The following is a 19779-nucleotide window of genomic DNA, read 5'->3' on the forward strand; positions in this document are numbered from 1 at the left end:
CCATTTCAAGTATTTATGCAAATGTGTCTCTGAACTAAAGTGTGATCTTGCGCCAGTGGAGTGGTCTGATCTGGTTCGGTATTTCTTCGGCAAGAGCAGGGGACCCAGGGCCCAAGGACAGAGGCTAAAACTAGGTCGGCTCACCTTGAGCACAGCCAGGGAGGCTGGCACCTTGCCTGCACCTCTGGGGCCTCCCCCGAGTTCTCACGTCTGCTGAATCCAGGTCATTCAGGCAAGTCTTTATCTGCATGATCTAGACCAGCGGTTCTCAAACTTCAGTGGGCATTAGGGTCATCTAAAGGGCTGCCTGAAACACAGATGGCCGCGCCTCACCCCAGAGTTTCCGATTCAGCGGATCAGGGGCCTGAGAATCCACATTTCTAACAAGTTCCCAGGTGACGTGGAGGCTGCTAGTTTGGGGACCACACTTTGAGAACCACTGCTCTAGTGGAAACTTCCAGCTCTGAGGTAACACAACGTTATTCCCGAGAAAGCCCATGCCACGCCACTCTGCATATGTCCTCATCCTCACATGTACACACTGACCAGGCAGAGATACAAGATTCTCCTCGCATCTGAGGAATGCTGCACCTGTTTCCAAGTAACATCATCCCAATGACCTCAGCTCCTTCTCTCCACGCCAAATGTCATTCCCAGCTCACAACTCTTTTGACCCAGGCGAGTTGCAACTGTCCCAATCAGCCCTTTTACATAGCCTGACCTTCCCCACTTAGCCACCTGAAACCTGCCTGAGAGCCTCCCAAACCCCATCTTCCCTCCATGTCACCTCATCTCTTCCTGGTCAGATGAAGCCCCCAGCTCGACTTCCATATGGTCTGGCGTAGAGGGAGCTCAGTCCTTGGTCATAGTGGGCGAAAAGGAACAGACGACATCAAGAAACGACATTCTAGGGAAAAGGAGGAAAATATCTAAATTTGCATCGTCCCTTTTCCTGTCACCATTGACCCCACCCCCCTTGTCCTTCCCTTTAGCTTTCTCTCAAGACCCCTTCAAGTAAAAAGTGGCCTGGAGCCCTTGTGTAAATGAGGAAAAGGTGCCCGCTGGGAGGACTCGGGCCGTTGGGACACAGGCAGGGCAAACAGGCAGGGATGTCAGCCCCTACCGTGCCCTCAGCTGGTCGTCTTCTTGTGGTGCACACTCTACACGGTGGCCGTGGACACCGCGGACCACTTTTCCCCGACTGCCGGCTTTTAGTGAGTGGGAGGCCGGGCTTACCTAGGCATAAACAGTCACACACACACCGGCACGTTGCTGACAACCAGGAAAGCCAGATCTGTCCTTGCTGTGAACCGGCTTTACTGAGATGGATCGTATGTTCCTGCAACCCTTCATCTACTTCCATTTCTCACTCTCCCCCGAATAGTCAAGGCCAGGTGTGTCCCCATTAACCACCCAGGCCAGTCCAGCTGTGCCGTACCTAGAGCCTCTGCGTCGTTACCAGGCGCAGAGCTTGCCCTGGAGTTCAGCTGGCAGCTGGGCTGCTGATGCGCAAAGCAGAATGGAATCCAGCTTGGCTCTTCCTTGCTGTGTGGCCTCAGCGAGGCTCACAGAATACGTACTTGTTTGTGTCTGGAAACTCAACAGCTGCAGCTCAGGGACTCAGGAAACAGATCTGCCTACCAGAGAGAGACCACGCCATCATTTCCCCCAGCCTACCACGACCACCCTTCTAGCCCAGAGAAGGGAAGGTTGCATTTCCTCTGCTGAGAGCTTGCATTTTCCAGCTAGAGTTCCTCGCAGAAACGGTAGTGGTGCCTCCTCGTGCAAGTCCACAAGGCCCTGACTCAGCAGGTAACTTGGTCATTCCTCTGGATCCTCCGAGCTCCTGCCAGAAATATTTCAAAGGTGGTACATTAGCATCGAAGTCCATTTCCAACCTCTGTCCGTGAGACAAGTGAATCCTTGTCTGGGGTTTATTCTCTGCCCTTTATTCTCCTGTAGCGGACCAGAGGGCTTTGTGAATTTACAGAAGCACGTTCCCCGGCCCGCGTTAGTAAACCACGCTTCTCTCCCAGGGGTGATGGGAATGTCTTCCCACCAGCTCCACACCTTGCTCTCTGATGACGTCCACTAGCTTTAGATCCTTCGTGTTTGGGCATTTTAGCCAGTGGACCCTCTTACTGAGGACTTTTCCTCCTTCCTAGCATCCAAACATTAGTTCTTCTTGCTTTCCCCTGGAGCCCTCTTCATTTTTACCAAGCCTTCCTACCACCACCAAAACAAACAAATAAACAAACAAAAAGGACAGGAACAAGAGGAATGTTCTTAAGAATATGTTGTCTTTTGCTTTGCTGTGATATCTCTGTGTGGTCCAGACAGATAGAGTGGCTTTGTCACAGCTTCACTCTCAGGCCTGTGAAGTGAGGTGGTACCTCTGCTGTGCGCCAGGCCTTCACACGCGGCCTGAGTCCCCCAGAGTCCGAGTCTCACCTGGTCGCGGGGAAAGAGGCTCCCGAGCCCACAGCGATCTGGGCTCTGTACGCTATGCCTCAGATCTCCAAGCCCCTCTGGGAAGCAGCGGGGCACCCGTGGCTGTTGGGGAATTAGGAATGGTTTGTCCATAAGAGTGACCAGAAACATGGAAGTTACCAGAGGCTAGTGCTATCCTTGGATTTCCAGATTTCCAGATTTCTCCTGCCATAGTCGCGTCACTTCCTCTCGCCTCTAGGGTGAGTTGAAGCTAGATTACTAAGTACACGGTCCAAGTCAAACACGAGACGGGGTGAGCGCGACGAAGACTGTGACGACAGCATTTTAGGCCAAAGGCTAAGTCACCGTCTCAACACCTGTCCTCCTCCACCCAGGGTGTGCTCCGTGCGGAGTGGAGAGACGTGTATCCCCGGCAGCGCCCTCCTCCCCTAATTCCACCGTCGATTAGACACTCAGCCAGCCCAGGGTCCTGAGCAGGCACTGCCCGTGAGTCCTAGGACGGGAGAGAGGCAGTAGCACCCATGCCCGGGAGGCACGCAAACCGGGGTTCACTGCCTGTGGTGGCCTCGGCTGCAGGATGGCGTGTCTTTCTGAGAAAGGTCTCTCCTAGTACGGCACCTTTCCCCGTGGTCCTCCGCCGAGCTTGTAGCTTCGAGAAAGCTGCCTGCGGAATATGAGAGAGAGAGAAGGCACCAACCTAAGCTGCTGTTTTTGCTGGTTCAATCTGGGTAATCACTAGAGACGTACTGTGGTCAGATCGACCTTACATTCAAAACAGTTCTAAACAAAACGAAATAACTCGCAAAGGGAACTGGAAGTTGGAGCGCTGAGTGAGCAGGGCGGTTGGGTTGCGACCCCCCTGCTGCCCCTGCCTCGCGGGCACCACGTCAGCCCCTCCCAGCCACCTGTCTGCTCTTCAGGTCAACACTTCTTCCCAACAACCTGGCCAGGTGTATCAGAACAGGTGCACCCCGTTACAGCTCTGTTCCTGCTTCTTCACATGGGGACCTTCTCTGATACTCCACTGGGGAGGTAGTGGGCCTTCCTGGCTAGTGTCACCTTCCCAGTAGTGTCAGCCAACCCACACCCCCCAAAACAAGACCCTGCTCAAGTACTGGGAAGAGAAAGATGAGACCCAGCGCAAAAGTAGAGCCTGAGCTGAGATGCTAGTGCTGGAAGAGAGGAACACAGGAGCCTTCAAACGCACCTGTCTCTTTTAGGACACACTTTCCCTCAGGCCTGGGGCTCAGCGACGAGAGACAGGAAAGTCCTGGCTAGTCTTCCAGCCCCACGAGCTGCCCAGCCTACCCCTGGCAGACACACAATTGCCCCAGGAAAGGAGAGAAGAGTCTTCCCCAGCCCTCATCGTTCCTCATTCCAAACAACTTGTAAGTCCCAGGGGCACTGGAAGAGTTTGCCCTCAGTCAAACACAACTTCCTGTTTCTAAGAAAGGGAAGAAAAAAATAGTTGAAAGGGTTTTTGGACACTGGAGATGTCGAGTTTCTGTAAACGCAAATGAATCAGACACATGTGGAATAAATTTCTCCGGAAGTAAGAAAAGATGCTGTGAGTTTCTCTTGCTGGACCAGAAAGTGGAAAAAGCGTAGCTGAGATGAGAGGTGCATCCAAGGCTAAAAGGAGAGAGAAAAGCCGTGTGAATGTCGCATCAAAGAGAGGGACCCGGTGATGACGAAGGTCCGTGTGGGCCTCCGAAGACCACATCCTGAGCTCGCTTGTTTATTCCTCACCACTTCTCCACCTCTGAGGTCATAGATTTAAACATCCTGCCCCCCAACCACAAGTTACGACCCTTCCCGACCTCTCACTGCTCCCCTTACACTTATTCTAGCGAGCCCAGATCCTTGACGGCCCCCCATACACACGTCCCCATCTTTATTTCTCTGCCTCTGCCTCTGTTTCTTCTTTCCCTGTGTGCTTAAAGGCCGTGTTCCAGCACCTCAAGTTCGATCTTCCAACGTTCCCACCTTCCTTGCCCCACTGACTGTCTGGGGCTCCACAGCAGAGCCCACGAAGACCGTTCCACCCTCTGCCTGAGGCTCGCCGTCGTGACTCTGGCAACCGGGCTCCACACCCCCGAGCATGTGGGACCACCGTGAAGTTGGCATCTCCAGTGGAAGCTCTGACCAGCCACCCACACAGGCTTCCCTCGTCGGCTCTGTTGCTGCTTCTCTACAAGATTATCGTCCACTTTCTCCACTCTCCTCACAAGCTCATGATCCTGCTGTGAGTGGAAGACCTCACCACCACCTACTCAGCAGAACCCAACACTGCATCTCCCATGATACGAGGAGAGAGGGGACACGGTCTCGCTGTTGACAGGTCAGGCTACGGACTCGAGTCTAGAGGAACATCCTGATTCTGCCTTATTTTAGAGTCAAGAGGCATATTCCAGTAACTATCAAGTCCGTCGGAGAGCGGAGATTCAGGACCTTATTAAATGAGTCTCCCAGGTCCTCCAGGGCACAGCACGCCAGGTCCTAGGCCTCCAGGAGTCCCTACCCCGTCATCCTTGCCCACACCTCTGTTCTCCACCGCCCAGCCAGAGTAATGCCTTTCCTTGTGCTTGTCCCCTGACATGACTGATCAGTTATTCCACTCTGTCTGGTTTCACTGCTGCAGGGAGCTTGAACTTCAGATGTCAGGGTGGAGGAAGGGGAGGTGGAAAAGCCCTCCTGGGGACAGAACCAAGAACAACAATGACAGCAGCCTTTCCCCCATGCTCGCCCATCTCTGGTGTGTTACGATGCTGAAAGAATGTCTCCCTCTTCTCCATCTCGTGTTATATTACCAAAGATCCCTTCTATTTTTCTAGCCCCCAAATGCGCTAGATCTCAGAACAGGGATGGGAAGAAAACAACAAAACAAAACAAAACAAAACCCTGCCCCACAAGAGAATGAACGTCATCATACAAGAAAGCTCGGTGTCTTACCGCCTGTCCTAAGCCTTACCTGTAGCTCTATCTATTCTTTTAAAACCTATCCTCTTTTCCTTTTTCTGTTACATGTTGAGGTATTTCCGCCGGTCAGAATCAATCCCTTCTAGAAGCCAGAGCCCTCCACCTTCTCTAGGTCCTCAGCCCATATATATTCTTCCCTCTGCCTGAAATGACCTTTTTCCCTTTTTCTACTCCCGGACTTCAACACATTCCTAGTTATTCATCAATTCCCAGATTCAAGGTCACTTAGTCAAAGAAGCCCTCGGGCTAGATGCAACAGCCGCAGGGCCTTGTGCACTTTGCTTTTCAAACACTCAGCTGGACCACAGACTCCGTGAGGTCTGGACCACACCCTGTGCTCACTGCATCACTCACGTCTGGCCTAGAGCCTGTCATGCAGCAGACACTTAATACATGAGAAAACAAGTGATCAAGTTGTTTTTCTGTCTTACAAACAATATGTTTACACCTCCCCACGTCCCTCTCTGTTCCTTCCACCCTCCTCACCCCCTAACAAGCCAGCTCTCCCCACCACTGCCCACAGGACTGCTGGCCAAGGCCGTCAGTGACCTTGCTAAGTCTGCAGACATTCCTCTCTCCGGCTGCCTGAGTCCTCCCCTCCTTCGTGGTTCCTGTCCCCCGCTCACTCCTAACTTGCGGAGATCCTCAGGGTCCTACTCACGCTTCCTGGGGTGGGGGGCGGGGGGCGGAAATCTCGTACGGTCACGTGGTTACGGTTTTTTCCTACATGCTGATCGCTCCCAAATTTAAATCCTGAGACTGTCGGGGTCCCCAAGACCACCCCATCATTCTGACATTCGCTAGAACTCCCGAGACTCGGGGCGGCTTGTGCTCATGGCTGAGATTTATCGGAGACATACTGAGGATACCAGCCGAATCATAAGGGACAGAGACACGGGCGGGTCCAGAGAATCCGTGTGAGGCTTCCGTGCTCTCCGCCTCCCACGGGGGCTGCACGGAGCTCGCTCTTCCCCAGCAATGAAAATGCAGCCACGCGCGTGTGAGGTTTCAGCCCAGGGACGCCCAGGAGAGACTCAGAGCTCAGGGCTGTATCCGAGGGCTGCGCATGTGGACGCCCTCCACCTGGCACACAGCAACACGCCAGACTCCCGGAAGGAAAGCCGGCGTCCACCATAAACCACAGGGTCTGCGCAGACAGTCTAGGCGCGGAAAACCAGCCTTGTCGGTTCACTGGTGACGGGGGCACCCTGAGAGCCGAGGTCCCAGACACCAGCCGAGGGCCAGCCGTGCCATCAGGTGTCTCTAAGGACGGCGGCCTCGGGCCTGCTGTGTTCCCTTCTTTCCGCGCAGGCTGGCTCTGTCTCCTGAACCACAGGCCCATATGCTTCCAGCTCCCCGCCAGACTCAGTGGCCTCAAACTCACCCTCTCCCAGCTGTTGTGCCTGTTCCCTCCCCGCCACCCATCCTATGCACTGGCCTCCACGTGAACCACTTCTCTCTAGTCCGCCAGCTGCTCGGGACCCCCAATCCAGGACGGAACAGACAGCACGTCCCACCCCTCCCATCTGATTCTCACATTATTCAGAGTTCTCTTTTAAACCTGAACATTGGATCATTTCACTTCTCCACTTAAACCCTTTAATGAGCACATAAATGTAACCCTCTCAGCAAGACCTGCCAGTTCCTGAGCGACCTGCCCCCAGGAGCTCCCAGTCTGATTTCATGTCCCTCCCTGCTCTGGGGACACTGTGTCTTGTCAGTTTCTCTCCAAGCCCTTTCTCACCCGGGGGCCTCACATGCACCCTCCCCGAGCCTGTGATGCCCTTTCCTCGGCTCACGCCAGGCTCCCTCCACTCATCCTTCACGTTGAGGGTTGGAGGTCGCGTCCTCAGAAGTCCTCCCCTGTCTTCCATAGTCTAAATGAGGCCCTGTTACTCTCTTCCATAACAGTAACTACATATGTCTGCGAGGAGCGTTCATTTCATGCCTCCCTCTCCCCACCACTAGACTGCAAGCTCCATGGGGGCGAGGATTCTGTGCTCGCCCTGGATTTCCAGAGCCAACAGGCACAGGGCTGTGTGCGTCTCCGCCAGGTGGGCTGCCATGACACAGCGCCGGAGACTAGGGGCTTAAGTAACAGGAATCGGATTCTCCCCGTTCTGGAGGCTGCAAGTCCGAGACCAGGGTGCAATCACGGTCAGTTCCTGGTGAGAACCCACCTCCTGGCTGGCCGGCAGTCCCCTTCCTCCGTGTCCACATACGACCTTTCCTCGGTGCATGCTCACGGGGAGAGAACCTCCTTCAAGTTCCTCTGTAATTCCCACCACCTCTAGGACAATTCCTGAGGCCCTCAGCACAGCTTCTGAGCCTGCGGTGACCCGGCCCTCCTCTCAGTCCGGTGCCTCTCTTGGCAGCGCCCCTGCAAAACTTCCTCTTCTGCAGGAGCACGTTCAGTGCCCTGGCTGCCCTGACACCCCTGCCTCCTACGGGGCAGCTCTCTCCACCGTGGCAGCACACCTTGCCCGCAGCCCCTTCGCAGCCCGGATCCCTGCGCCGGGGTGGTGCAGCCGAGGATGCCCGGTGAGCGGATGCAGTAAAGCTGCCCCAAACTGTGCTCCTAGGAGGTGGGGAGCTGCCGGAGAGGAGAGGAAACACATGCAGGGGGAGGAAAGAGCCGCGCACGTGAGCTGGGGGCAGGAGGCTGAGACCAGCTCGGTGCGCGCGGTCAGCTCGGTGTGAGAAGTCACTCAGTCCCTGGCTGCCCGCCGGTGGAGCAGAGGCGGCCCACCACGCCCCGCTACCACGTCCTGAGGGAACCAGTGGGGCCTGCCGCATCTGTGTGCGCGTGTTTCCCAAGTCCCGTGAGCGGTTAACGGGTGAGCGTGGCACACAGTGGACGCTCCGTGCACGGACGTCCTTCTCCCCTCTCCCTGCTGCCCGTTCCCAAGCCCATCCCCTGACCTCCACATCACACGTGTGCCTCCAGCCCTGGCACCTCTCCCACCATATTTTCCTGCTCCCTGGACAGCTGGCGTTGCCCTCACCGTGTTGTACACTATCCCAGCGGATCCATGTAGATGAAGTGGTGCATAATTCCTTTTGTCTGAATAGCCTCAATCTATCTACTGATGGAAATGAAAATTGAGAATAAATTTGCTAGATCTTAGCCTCCACTGTATTCCAAGCTGAAAGCTGACTTGGATGTCACATACATGGCAAAAGGGTGAGCATGTGTATTCGAAAAACTGTAGATGGAGAGTTAGATGATTTGGCTTTGAGCTTTGTGTCTGTCATTTATCAGCTAAGTGAACTTGGGCAAGCCACACAGTCCCTCTGAACAACAGTTCCTTCGTGGAGAAAACGTCCTACCAACCTCAGATAATTTGTGTAAGACTTAGAAGAAAGAACGCTACATGAGTGTGCTTTGCACATTACCACGTGCTATGGAAGTGTAGGGGGTTCAATACCCTGAGTCTTAGGAGAGTGGAGGCATCACCTGCTGGGTCAGGATTTTGGTTACAACCAAATCCCTGGGTTGGAGGAGGCTGTAGGCAGAGGAGGAGAAAGAAAAGCATAAACTTACCTAAGTTAGAGAACACCGGAATCGGTAGCATAAGTTCTCTGTGTGATGGCAAGTCGGCGAGAATTGGAGGGACAAAAGAGCCACGCTGGCCATGTCTGACTCAGGGCTCTGGGGCTTCAAAGCCAGCGCCAGGCTGGGCAGACGTGTAGAGGGTGGACCACCCTCCTCCCCCTCTGAGTGTGGAGACTTGGGAAATAAACACAAGATCTGAGGATCAGAATAGACACTTTATATTTTTACAATAGCAAGAGATTGGAAACTCCCAAATGTCCGTCCATATGGGACTAGTTAAATAAATTATGGAAATTCATTCAATGATACACTATGCAGCCATTTTAAAAGGTGAAAAAAAACAAAAGGATGTTGAACACTATGTATAGTATGCTACCAACGGTGGGGCAATGTAAGATTTATTTGCTAATGTATGTTTAAAACATGTCTGCAGGGACAGGAGACACTGTAAACCCTGGTGGGATCTACAAAGGGGACTAAGAAGCTGGGGAACAGGCGTGCGGGAAGATATATATGCCCCTTTTTGCCTTTTGCGTTTTGAACTGCGTGACTGTGAGACCACCCTGTGTGTGCGTGGAAGTGCGTGCGTGTGTGCGTGCACGTACGTGTTTGTGCGTGTGCGTACCAGTTTTACTGGACTGGATCAATGTCTTGAACCTGAAGCCAATGGACTCTCTCCTTCCTAATACTTAGGTCTCCACCCTAATTTCAGACCCCATGACCCGCACATGCAGAAATCAAATCCAGACAGCAACACGCAGGACAAGAGCCACAGAACACATGCTGTCAGTCCCTGGGAAACGGCCAAGGGCTGTGGACAGCAGTGCCTTTCTCCCAGTCTCAACAGTGGGAAGAGAAGGCTTGGACGCTTCTCCAACTGGATGGCCTCTCCCTGCCGTGTCGATATAAAGGGTGGGATGACAAGCATCCTCCCTAACGGTACAAGAAAAGTCAGTGTCAAGTGGAGGAAGAAAAGATGAGCCACACATGTGAAACAGTTGGGGCTGGGGAGGTGGGTGCTAAGAAGGGAGCTGATGGGAGTGTGCAAAGCTAAGTTAAAGGATTCTGAGAAAAATTAAGTGGTGTCAGCGTGTCGTGGGTCACAACTCCTGTGAGGGCCAGGGACCCAGATATTTTCTATTGCATCCGTTAGTGAGATGGAAGGGTAAAGGGGATACAACTTTTGATCTGGCGTAATTAGCGAGGATGCTGACAAGATGGGAGCCTGATTCAGTCTGGTTCTAAGGAAGCCCCTCCCTCACTGACCCTCACTGCATTCCTGCTCCCCACACATAGAAATATCTCTTCATTCGGTGTTCCAACGTTCTGTTTTACATTTGGTTTTGTTCAACTGCTGCGTCTGCTTAGCCAATTTCTGCTCAGACGCTGAAGCGCCAAGAAACTACACGAGAAGAGCAGGGCCTGGGCAGGATCAGAACTGCCGGAGATTGTGCCACCAAGCCTCATGCGCCAAGACTGCCAGGAGAGCTTTGCAAATGGAATCAGTCTGAATGCAGCTGATGAGAAACATGTGAATGAACGAAGCCAGTACAAACAGAAACCGTTGAGTTTCCCACCGCAGTAGCCTGGAGTGGCTTCCCCAAAGTTTCTACTCAGATGTGTTTGCCTTTCTGTCACCAAGAGGACTCATGCTCATGCCTCCAGATCCTGCCGACTAACCCTGACCTCCCAAAGCCCACGTCCCCTCGCGTCCACTCGGCGCTCAGGGTGCAGTTTGCCCGGGAGCTATCTGGTTCCTCTGTTTGGTACACTTTTATAGGGGACAGGTGGGAGGTAGAATTTGGTCACAATATGGTGCCTCCTCTTCCCTGGAATTGGAAAACGTTACAAAACCTCACCCACTGACTAGGTGTGTCCCCATCACCCCCAAATAAAAGTCCAAGATGCCTCCCAAATGTTGTTGGGGAATTTGGGGCATTCTCCTGTAATTTCCTCAAAGAAGCATACCTGACATCAAACCATCAATGGCAACATGCATTGTAACACGTCTCAGCTGAAGTTGTAATAAAGGAACATGATTATTTGCCTAGAGCTAAGAAGAACAGAGTTAGGTAGTAATAAAACCTGAACAGAGGTTGTCTAGGAACTTCCAAGGAAGAGGGCACCCTGATTCCTACTAATACTTGCACTGGAGCCCAGCCTGCTGTGTCTACAGAGTGGAAAATTACAACACTCCCAGGAGATATTAACTCCAGACAGATGTGGTTCTGGCAGTGTCCGGTTTCCTTTTCCTGATTCCATCTTCACCATGCGGCCTTTTCCATCTTAATTGAGAGCAGTTGGCCAGCTCCAACGGCCCTAACAGATAGCGGCCATTAGCTACCCGGACATTACGCTTTATCAGTCAGGCACTGTGTGTTTAGCCGGCGTGATTTTGGGCAAATGCCACATAGGGATTTGGCATCTGCAAAGCTTTGGTTCAGACCTGGGACCGACGGTGATTGATGGTGCTGTGATTCAATATTTAGGAATCGTTGAGCCGCCAGTCCAGAAACAATTAAACCACTGGTCAGAGAGTTGTTCTGCTTCTTAGGTTCTCTGAAGGATAACTTAGCTACGTGTTACTCTGAGCATAAACATTACGCTGACCTCGATCCAGGAATTTAAACAGTGTCATTTAATGTAAACGCTAGCAAATACCTTCTTGCTGAAGTGGTCTGTTTTCGGGATGGGTTAGGGTTTCTTCTCTCCAAAGGACTTTGGGGCATTGGATTTTAAACTCACAGTCAGATCTGCGTTTCTTCTCTCATTTGCATGGCGTGGCCTCCCAGGCATCCACAGCAGCTGCTAAGGTTGAGAGAGCCCCCTGCTGATGGCCTGCGTGTAACGTCACGGCACACGGCAAGGAAAACTGGGGGAAGTCTCAAGATCTCCCGAATCTGAAAACTGTGACCTGTCTCTAGACCCAGAGCAGACTTCTGCTGTGAAAATCCAGGCTCTAGAAATGTCCTTTATTTCCTCAAAGTATCCGCATTTTTTTCCAATTTTACGCTTCCGGGAAGTAGAACAAAGGAGGGCGGTCTGTCTGTCTGTCTCTCTCTCTGCAACTGCAGTGCCCTGATCCACTCCAGGACAGTTCTGCTCTGTGTGTGCATCCTGGAGGAAAGGAGTGGGAGCCTGAGTATATATAGAGTCCCAGAATCATGGCACTGAATTTAGGAGCATTCACCCTTTGTGGCGCGTCCGGACGGAGAACTCTGCTGAGGCCACAGCCTGAAAGAGGAATTCTTCCCGGCAGCTGTGGCCTTGATTCTGGAGGTTAACAGCTTAACACCAGGGTGTGGTGCCCAATTACAAAGTCTGAAAATTAACGGTGATAAGGGCGGGCCGCCTGCCAAGGCCTGCAGTGTGAATCCCAAGAGAAGCGCTTTCTATTTCGGGACCTCTCTCAACCCAGCGCGCGCTGTCCTGTGCTTTGATGCATGTCCCATCTCATCGTCTATACGTTTCTTCCTCCAACTCTTTTATTCCTAAACTTTCTTGAGTTTTCAACCCATGGACAGTGACGACAACTTACTCCCTATCCCATCTAACTCTCCGAAAAGAATAGTCATGAGGTCATATGAGTCAAGTACCTGACCCAGATGTCAGCAGGAGGAACCAACGATACAACTTCCCCTGCCACAAGTATCAAAGGGAAGGGAGAGGAAATGGCAAACAGAGTATCAGACCTGGATGACAGGGAACAAAAGAACAATAAGGTCCTTTTCCTTGAGACGGCTCCCCTGGAAAGAAAAAAAGAAAAGTGAAATCTCGCGCCCGCATAATGTAGCCAACACTGCCAAGAACTGCATGCAAAAGGAGTCATCTCCGGAAAATCAAGAGATCAAAAGGTCTCCGGTGCTCAGAGTTCTTCAGGGACTCCCCATTGCCGGGTAAAGTCTGAAGTCTTTAAGAGGGTATTCAAGTTTCTTTACTTTTTCTGCCACAGTCCCTACCTGCCCCAACACATGTATGCAGAGCTCACTCTGGCAGCTACACCGCTTTCACCTCATGTTTTCTTGCTCCTGTTCCTTCCTTCTCCTTCTGTCAGGGGCCTGCCCGTCCTTCAAGAGTCAGCTCAAATGGCCCATCCTCCGTGAAGGCTTCTCCAGCTCTCCCAGACCGAATAAACTCCTCTCCCCCTTAGGTTCCCAAAGGATTCTTGTTTCTATCCTGCCTCCAACCCCACCGTCATAATACGTAGGTACGGTCCTGATAGTTCAGTCTCCTCTGCGGTTGATAAAGTAAGATCCAGCCACGCATTCATTCCTGCATCTCCCCTCGAATGCCCACCTCCACCAGGTCTCTCCATGCCCCACCATTCCCCATCCTCATTCCTCCTGTAAAGGAACTATCATAGCTTCTTCTGCATAGGAGATTCTCAACACACTTCTTGTTCCATTAAATTACGTTAATAACTAAGAAGATTAGGAGATTACAGTTCACTCCAAATACAGAAGAAGGGCAGTACCATGACAACGGGCAAGTGAGATATTACTTCAGACCCTAAGTAATAAGAACCCTCATTTGTCAGTTCCAAGATGGCTCATCTAGAAGCTGCTCAAGATTTTTAATTTCTCCAGGTTACGGTCCCCGCCTTCTACATGTGACCAGAGAGCACTGAGAACCATTTTTGAGCAACTGTGAATCAGGAACCACTCCCCACCCACCTTGCTCAAGACAGTTTACCGCCATCTGCTAGAAAGTTGTCATTAAAAACGACCCAAATATGCTATGAGCAGGGGGCAATGACCAGCCCTAAGTTGCCTTAAACATGAGAAGTTGAACATATCTGTGGACCTAAAAAATTATTCACAACCTAAAAGTTGAGAGTTATGTTTTATTCGGCGGGAATTTTTAGGACTTCAGGCCCGGGAGGCAACATCTCAAGTAACCCTGAGAAAACTGCTCCAAAGAGGCGAGGTGGGAGCCAGGTTATATATCAACAGAAGTTTTGCAACAAAGGACAGGGAGCCAGAACATCAAAAGATTATTATTATTTTTTTAATATTTATTTGGTTGTGCTGGGTCTTAGTTGCGGCAGACGGGCTCCTTAGCTGTGGCATGCGAACTCCTAGTTACGGCATGCATGTGGGATCTAGTGTCTGTGAGTGAATCCCTGGCCAGGGACCGAGCCTGGGCCCCCTGCATTGGGAGTGCAGAGTCTTAACCACTGCGCCACCAGGGAAGTCCCCAAAAGATTATTTTTAATGAAAGAAAACCAGATATCCCAAGTTAAGGAATTTAGCGCTTTTCTATGGATGGGAAGATGCAAGAGTCTGTGCTCACTGAAATCATTCCTTTGATGTGCACCTCAGCTCTCTGGGGCCAGTATCCTGCACTTTCTCATCCCGAGTCTCCTCAGGGTGCACCGTGGGGAGTGGCTGCAGCCTGGTGGCTGCTAGATGGCAGGTATCCTTTCCTTCCTGAGTTCCCTCAGGGCTCTCCAGCTCACATCCATTGCAGTGGTGGCTGCAATTGGTGATGACTGTGACATACTTTCTTTACTGATATGGCAGGAAATACTCCACCTTTCATATGCAATCAGTGTTTGTCCTTCAAGATGGTCGTCACAGTGGTACATTGACTTTGGCGTTCAAATCCAGGTTAACTATTTTAACCTTCAGTTTCCATGCCTCTGAAATGGAGCTAATAAAATCCCTCTTCATCAGGTTGCTTTTAGGATTAAATGAGATTTTGAATATCAAGTGCTTAATGACTCACAACAAATGCTCAGTAAGTGAAAGCTATTCTTATTACAGTAATGCTTCCATAATTTAATACATTTCTGAAAGTTTTCTTTTGGAATCACCTTCAAAGCCCTTTTATAAGCCACATGTAAAAATCATGGGGGTTTTTTTTCTAATTTTTTTTATTCCTTATTTTTGCTAAAATATTACCATATTTGAGTCTCCATTTTATTAATCAGATTTATCTAAAAATTATATTTAGAGGTTCACAAAAGTCAAATCCACTATTTAAAGAACAAGTGCTGCAATCACTGACTAGACACTTCAGGTACTTACGGAATTCCAAAGGCATGGTTCAAAACTCAAATGTTGTATAAAAAGCACTTACATCTTACTCAAACATCCCAGACCCATTCTCCACAATATCTAGAAAAAGGTTAGAACTGCTCCCAGTTTAATTCAAATCAAGTATTTACTGAATAAATATATGAAGGTTATTGAGGGATGACAATTGTAAAAATCAGGTCTTCTGAATCCATAGACTAGAATGCCAAGAAACCCAAAACTGTGGAAGCAACCCAGCGTGGAAGCTGAGTTAAGCTGACATTCTAGATGGCTCCAGGGCACTTCAGTGGAGGGATAGTCTCTGAGCTCCCTTCTGGACCTGAGAATAACTTTAATTATTACCTCATATTCCAATTTTTCGCTGCTTAGCCAGAGAATGTCCTTGAAAGGTCACTGGATTCACTCACAGACACTGCCAAAGCTCTGATTTTTCGAGAGTGGATTCATTCAATCAACAAGCACTTCCTGGCTCCTCTTGTAGATACAGCACTTAACACCGTAGGAGTTACAGGGAAGATAATGCACGAACCCTGACCTCATGGGGATTCCACTCTAGAGGAGACTAGAATCTAGAATTCCAATGTGAAAAATGTCAGTTCTAATCAGTGTACAAGACTACAAAGAATCTATCATAAGTAATGTAATGACTCATTGAGTAAAGAGTAGAAACAATGCACGCTCTGGAGAGAAAGACACCAGTGGGAGTGGTCATGGAGGTCTCGGAATGAAACTCAGCCTTAGAGGACAGAAATGCTTTCAACAGGCAGCGAGAGGGGGGACTGTTCCAGGGGAGGGGACCATTACAATGGCATAGTGATATAAGTGGCCTTGGAAAACGGAAAGCGGACAAGACTCAAACAGAGGCTAAAGTAAGGACATAGTGGTTATAGAATGGGAAAGGTAGTTTGGGACCATACTGTATAGAATCTGAATGGCAGGAATTCATACTTAATCCTGCAGAGTCTAGGACGGGACACTCCCCTGTTGTACGCTGGAGAAAGTTAGGCAGGAGATGTGGAAATGCTAAGCTTTCAATGGGCCCTTTTGACATGAGTTCCAGAGTCAAAGGGCTTCACAGGCAAATGGGTCTAAATTTTCTGCCTGGAAAAAAAAAATGGGGGGATTAGCTGTACATTTCAGTCTTCCGTGTTCACCCTGGCCTCTCTGACTGAGGGTCACCAGTAACGGGCAGCTGAAGCAGGAAAAGCCAAAGAAACTGAGAGCTGCTGGTGGCTGGAAAGAAGTTGTTCCTGGCAGAGAAATGTGCCCCATCGATGCCTGGGATAAAGCAGTTGGGATTAGGTGGTTCGCTGGGCCCCACGGCATGGTCTGTGGTGCTGTCAGCAGTCTTTCATCAAAACATGACCGTGTAGCGCGCGGTGGTGGCTGGTTTATGTTCTGGATATGAAACGCAGGCTTACGTGTCCGTCTATTTATATGTGCACCCAGGCCTGCTGGATGACTACCATTCCATTCAAGGGAGGTGAAATAAAACCCTCTGGTATAGCACGCTGAGATACACACCACACATTCCTGGAAGCAGCAGGCAAGAAAGGGTTTGCCCTGCAACCACAAAAGAGAATACAGTAGGGGAAACCACACAGTGGCATAACAGACCACAAAGAGAAATCCACTCTCAGAGTGTGGAAAACTGGTCTTGGAGAAAGCAGTAGGTGGGATTTTGAACAAACCACATGGACTCTGAAAGCAACATGAAGGGCCCTGGGGGCACCACCTGTCCCATCTGCATCAGCTCCATTGTCCAACTCCAGTCTTGTTGAAATCCTTGCATTGGGAGCCCACGTAGTTTGCGCTGACTTCATGCCGCCATGCCTTAGGCATGCCCTACAACCGAGACTAAGCCAATTTCCACCCAGAGGAAAGCAGATTGCAGAAGTCAGCATGGTTGGTTGTGTGGGAAATGGCTAAATGGAGTTTGAAGGCTCCCAGAGTTACCACCGGTCGGCAGTGTACCCTGACGAAACCCGCTGCTTTTGTGGACTTGCAGTGCCAACCGCCAGCCTCCCACTCCTCTCGGGTTCCCCACCCTTGGGCATTTATAGACAGACCCATATTTCATTTTGTCGGCCTAATGCTCTCCCAGGTTACCAGGACTGAACGCTGCCTCTTTGGAACTGGTGCTCAGCTCATGGCACTTTTCACGCACCTCGTTTTGTCTGATTATTTACATACACAGCTCCCCCCCCACACTAGTTTGTAAACTCCTGTGGGTGAGACATAATCGCCCTCTCCCCACATCACCTTAAACATCAGAGATATTCAATAAACTCTTACTGAAAGTATATACAAATATATTTTGTATAGTTGGGAAACTATAAATCATCTAAAAAAAAAGGAAACTGTTGAAGCTTTGTGAGTGGGAAACCAATTAGGAGACAACTGCCATAGTTGAAGGGACAGTTAGTGAGCGTCTGGAGTCAAGGGGGCGGAGAAGGAGATGTGAGGCCTCAATACCTGTTGCCGACTCCTTCACTGACTTTTAGGGCAAAGTGACACCTAGGCAAAGCACAGATCACCTCCAAGATGAAGATCACAGCCAAACAGTATCGCTGTTTGTCCAAACTCTGACTTGCTCTGAATGGATAATTGGGTATTAAAGCCAGTACTATTCTAATAAAAAAGTAGAGGGACAGTCAGGTTTGGGGAGGTGACCACCAACCTTGAGGAAAAGAAGCAGATGTGAGGATCCTTCCCTCCAGCCTCCCTCACCTCCATCCCTTCCTTTCCATCCCCACAGTAATCCCTTCCCCAGCCAGTCCTCACATCCCCTTCTCTCCCCTGCCCCTTGAGCTAAATGCTCACTAACTGTCCCTTGACCTGCAGCAGCTGTCTTCTAATTGGTCTTCCACTCAAATATCTTCGACAGTTTCCAGTTTTTTTTCTAGGTAATTTATAGTTTCCCAAACATATCCCACACATTTCCACCCCCAGATCTTTGTTCAAGCCTTTGCAGGGCCTCTGGACTATTTTCCCCCATATCTGCCTACTCAAATTTGATTTATTCTTCAAGATTCAGTCTAACCACATCATCCTTCATTGAATCTTCCCTGAAATTTCCTCCTGGAAGCAATTTCTCTTTTTCTGAACTCTCATAGCACTTGGCACCTTTCTTACTGTATTTGGCATACTCTGTATTACAGTTTTCCATGTACATCTTTGCTCTCCAATTAAAATGGAAATTCCTGGGGACACAAACTTTTATCTTATCTCCCATAGTACCATGCATTGTTAATTTCATATAATACGTCCTCCATGAATACTTGTTGAGTGAAGGAATGTATGAATGAATGAGGATATAAAGCAATATAAATAATTGAATGAATGGGATGGATTGTCAGTATTTCCCAGACTTAAGGAAAAGGAAAGTCACTCCAGATGCTCATCAGGTTGAACCTCTTACCATTACTTAGGTTAATTATTATTAGCCTCATTTTACAGACAAAGTAACCGAGGCCAGTGTAGACCAAATGCTTATGGAAATCATATTGCCCAATGCAAGGCTCTTTATTCTAGGCCATTCTGCTCAATATTAGCCTCTATTTTTTAATCTCTGGCATATATGTCATGGGATTCTCTTCAAGAAGACCAGAAAAGATACCCTAGTTCTTTTTATTCCCTTCTCATTAACCCCTTTTTTTAGTCCCATGCCTTCATAGAGGGTACAGATGAGCACTTATAATAGGAAGATGTAAACAGGGCAGACAGGGTCTAAATACATCCAAAAAGCAAAAGTTTTTCAGGATCAAAAGTAATTCCCAGAGAATCCCCTGGTGGTCCAATGGTTAGGACTCAGCACTTTTACTGCCGTGACCTGAGTTCAAGCCCTGGTCGAGGAACGGAGATCCCGCAAGCCAAGCAGCTCAGCCAAAAAAAAAAAAAAGTAATTCCCAGATTAGAGTCTATGGATACGGTGAGGAGGGAATTTTATCAAAAGAAGCAGCCTAATTGTGCAGAATGTGAGAAATCAGCCAATCACAGACGCCTCCATCAGCAGGCAGGGCCGGGAGAACAACTGTCTGCAAGTGTTCCTGTCTCTCCTGGCCACAACGCTACCAGGACCTCCTTGGTAGATGGTTCCCTGGACTTGGTTCAGAGCCCATGAATGGAAACTCTCAGGACAAGCTTTTTCTTCTTGCTGCTGGCAAACTGCCCCAGAAGCATTCCAACCCCCTGGGCTCCACCGGGAAGCAGGCATCAGATCACAAGAGCAGAGCACCAGCTACCAGGGACAGGGTGGACCTGGCTTGGTAGAGGCCCCAGGCTCCAAGAAGGGAAAAGATCACTAAACAGGCTAGTTCTGCTACAGCAGGAAGAGTTAAGCCTGCTCCTGAGAAATCTCTGGCAAACGTTCTCACGGTATGATTTGTGAACAGCAGTTCCTGATAAAAGCTCAGAAAGAAGATAGTAGTTATTAACACCCTTTGGGCTGAGGCCTGCACCTCCTTTGACAGTCTTTCTGCATGTTAGACAAAGGGGTGCAGAAAATCAGAAAGATTTACAGGCAGTTGGGGGTTAGTGCCGCAGCCTGGAATCAGAAGGTAGTTCTCACCTGGCCTTTCTAAGAGATAAAAAGCTAAACGGTTCTGTGCCTCTATGTCCCCAGCCGTAAGATGGGTTTTCCTGGACTGGGACTGTTGTGCTTGTATGTGAGATGCCAGATCTACGCTCCACGCATCAGCCACATGTCCTCAAGCCACATCAGCCTGGAGTGGGAACCGTGATGCTCACTTCAGG

The 19779-nt window shown here is 50.0% G+C and overlaps 1 long non-coding RNA gene across 1 annotated transcript in view; it reads right to left on the reverse strand.

Annotated features, from left to right (window-relative positions):
- Positions 1 to 158: 158 nt before the first annotated feature.
- Positions 159 to 19779, reverse strand: part of LOC113612810 (uncharacterized) — a 68022-nt gene continuing 48401 nt past the window's right edge. The window contains exons 5-8 of the long non-coding RNA XR_003429976.1: positions 2071 to 3115; positions 1439 to 1846; positions 1124 to 1236; positions 159 to 907 (exon numbers count right to left, since the gene is read on the reverse strand). This is a non-coding gene — a long non-coding RNA (uncharacterized LOC113612810). The remainder of the gene's footprint in view (positions 908 to 1123; positions 1237 to 1438; positions 1847 to 2070; positions 3116 to 19779) is intronic.

The sequence above is a fragment of the Aethalodelphis obliquidens genome, unplaced genomic scaffold (assembly GCF_003676395.1).
Source record: "Aethalodelphis obliquidens isolate GAN/ISIS:26980383/991018 unplaced genomic scaffold, ASM367639v1 scaffold82, whole genome shotgun sequence".
Classification (NCBI taxonomy): domain Eukaryota; kingdom Metazoa; phylum Chordata; class Mammalia; order Artiodactyla; family Delphinidae; genus Aethalodelphis; species Aethalodelphis obliquidens.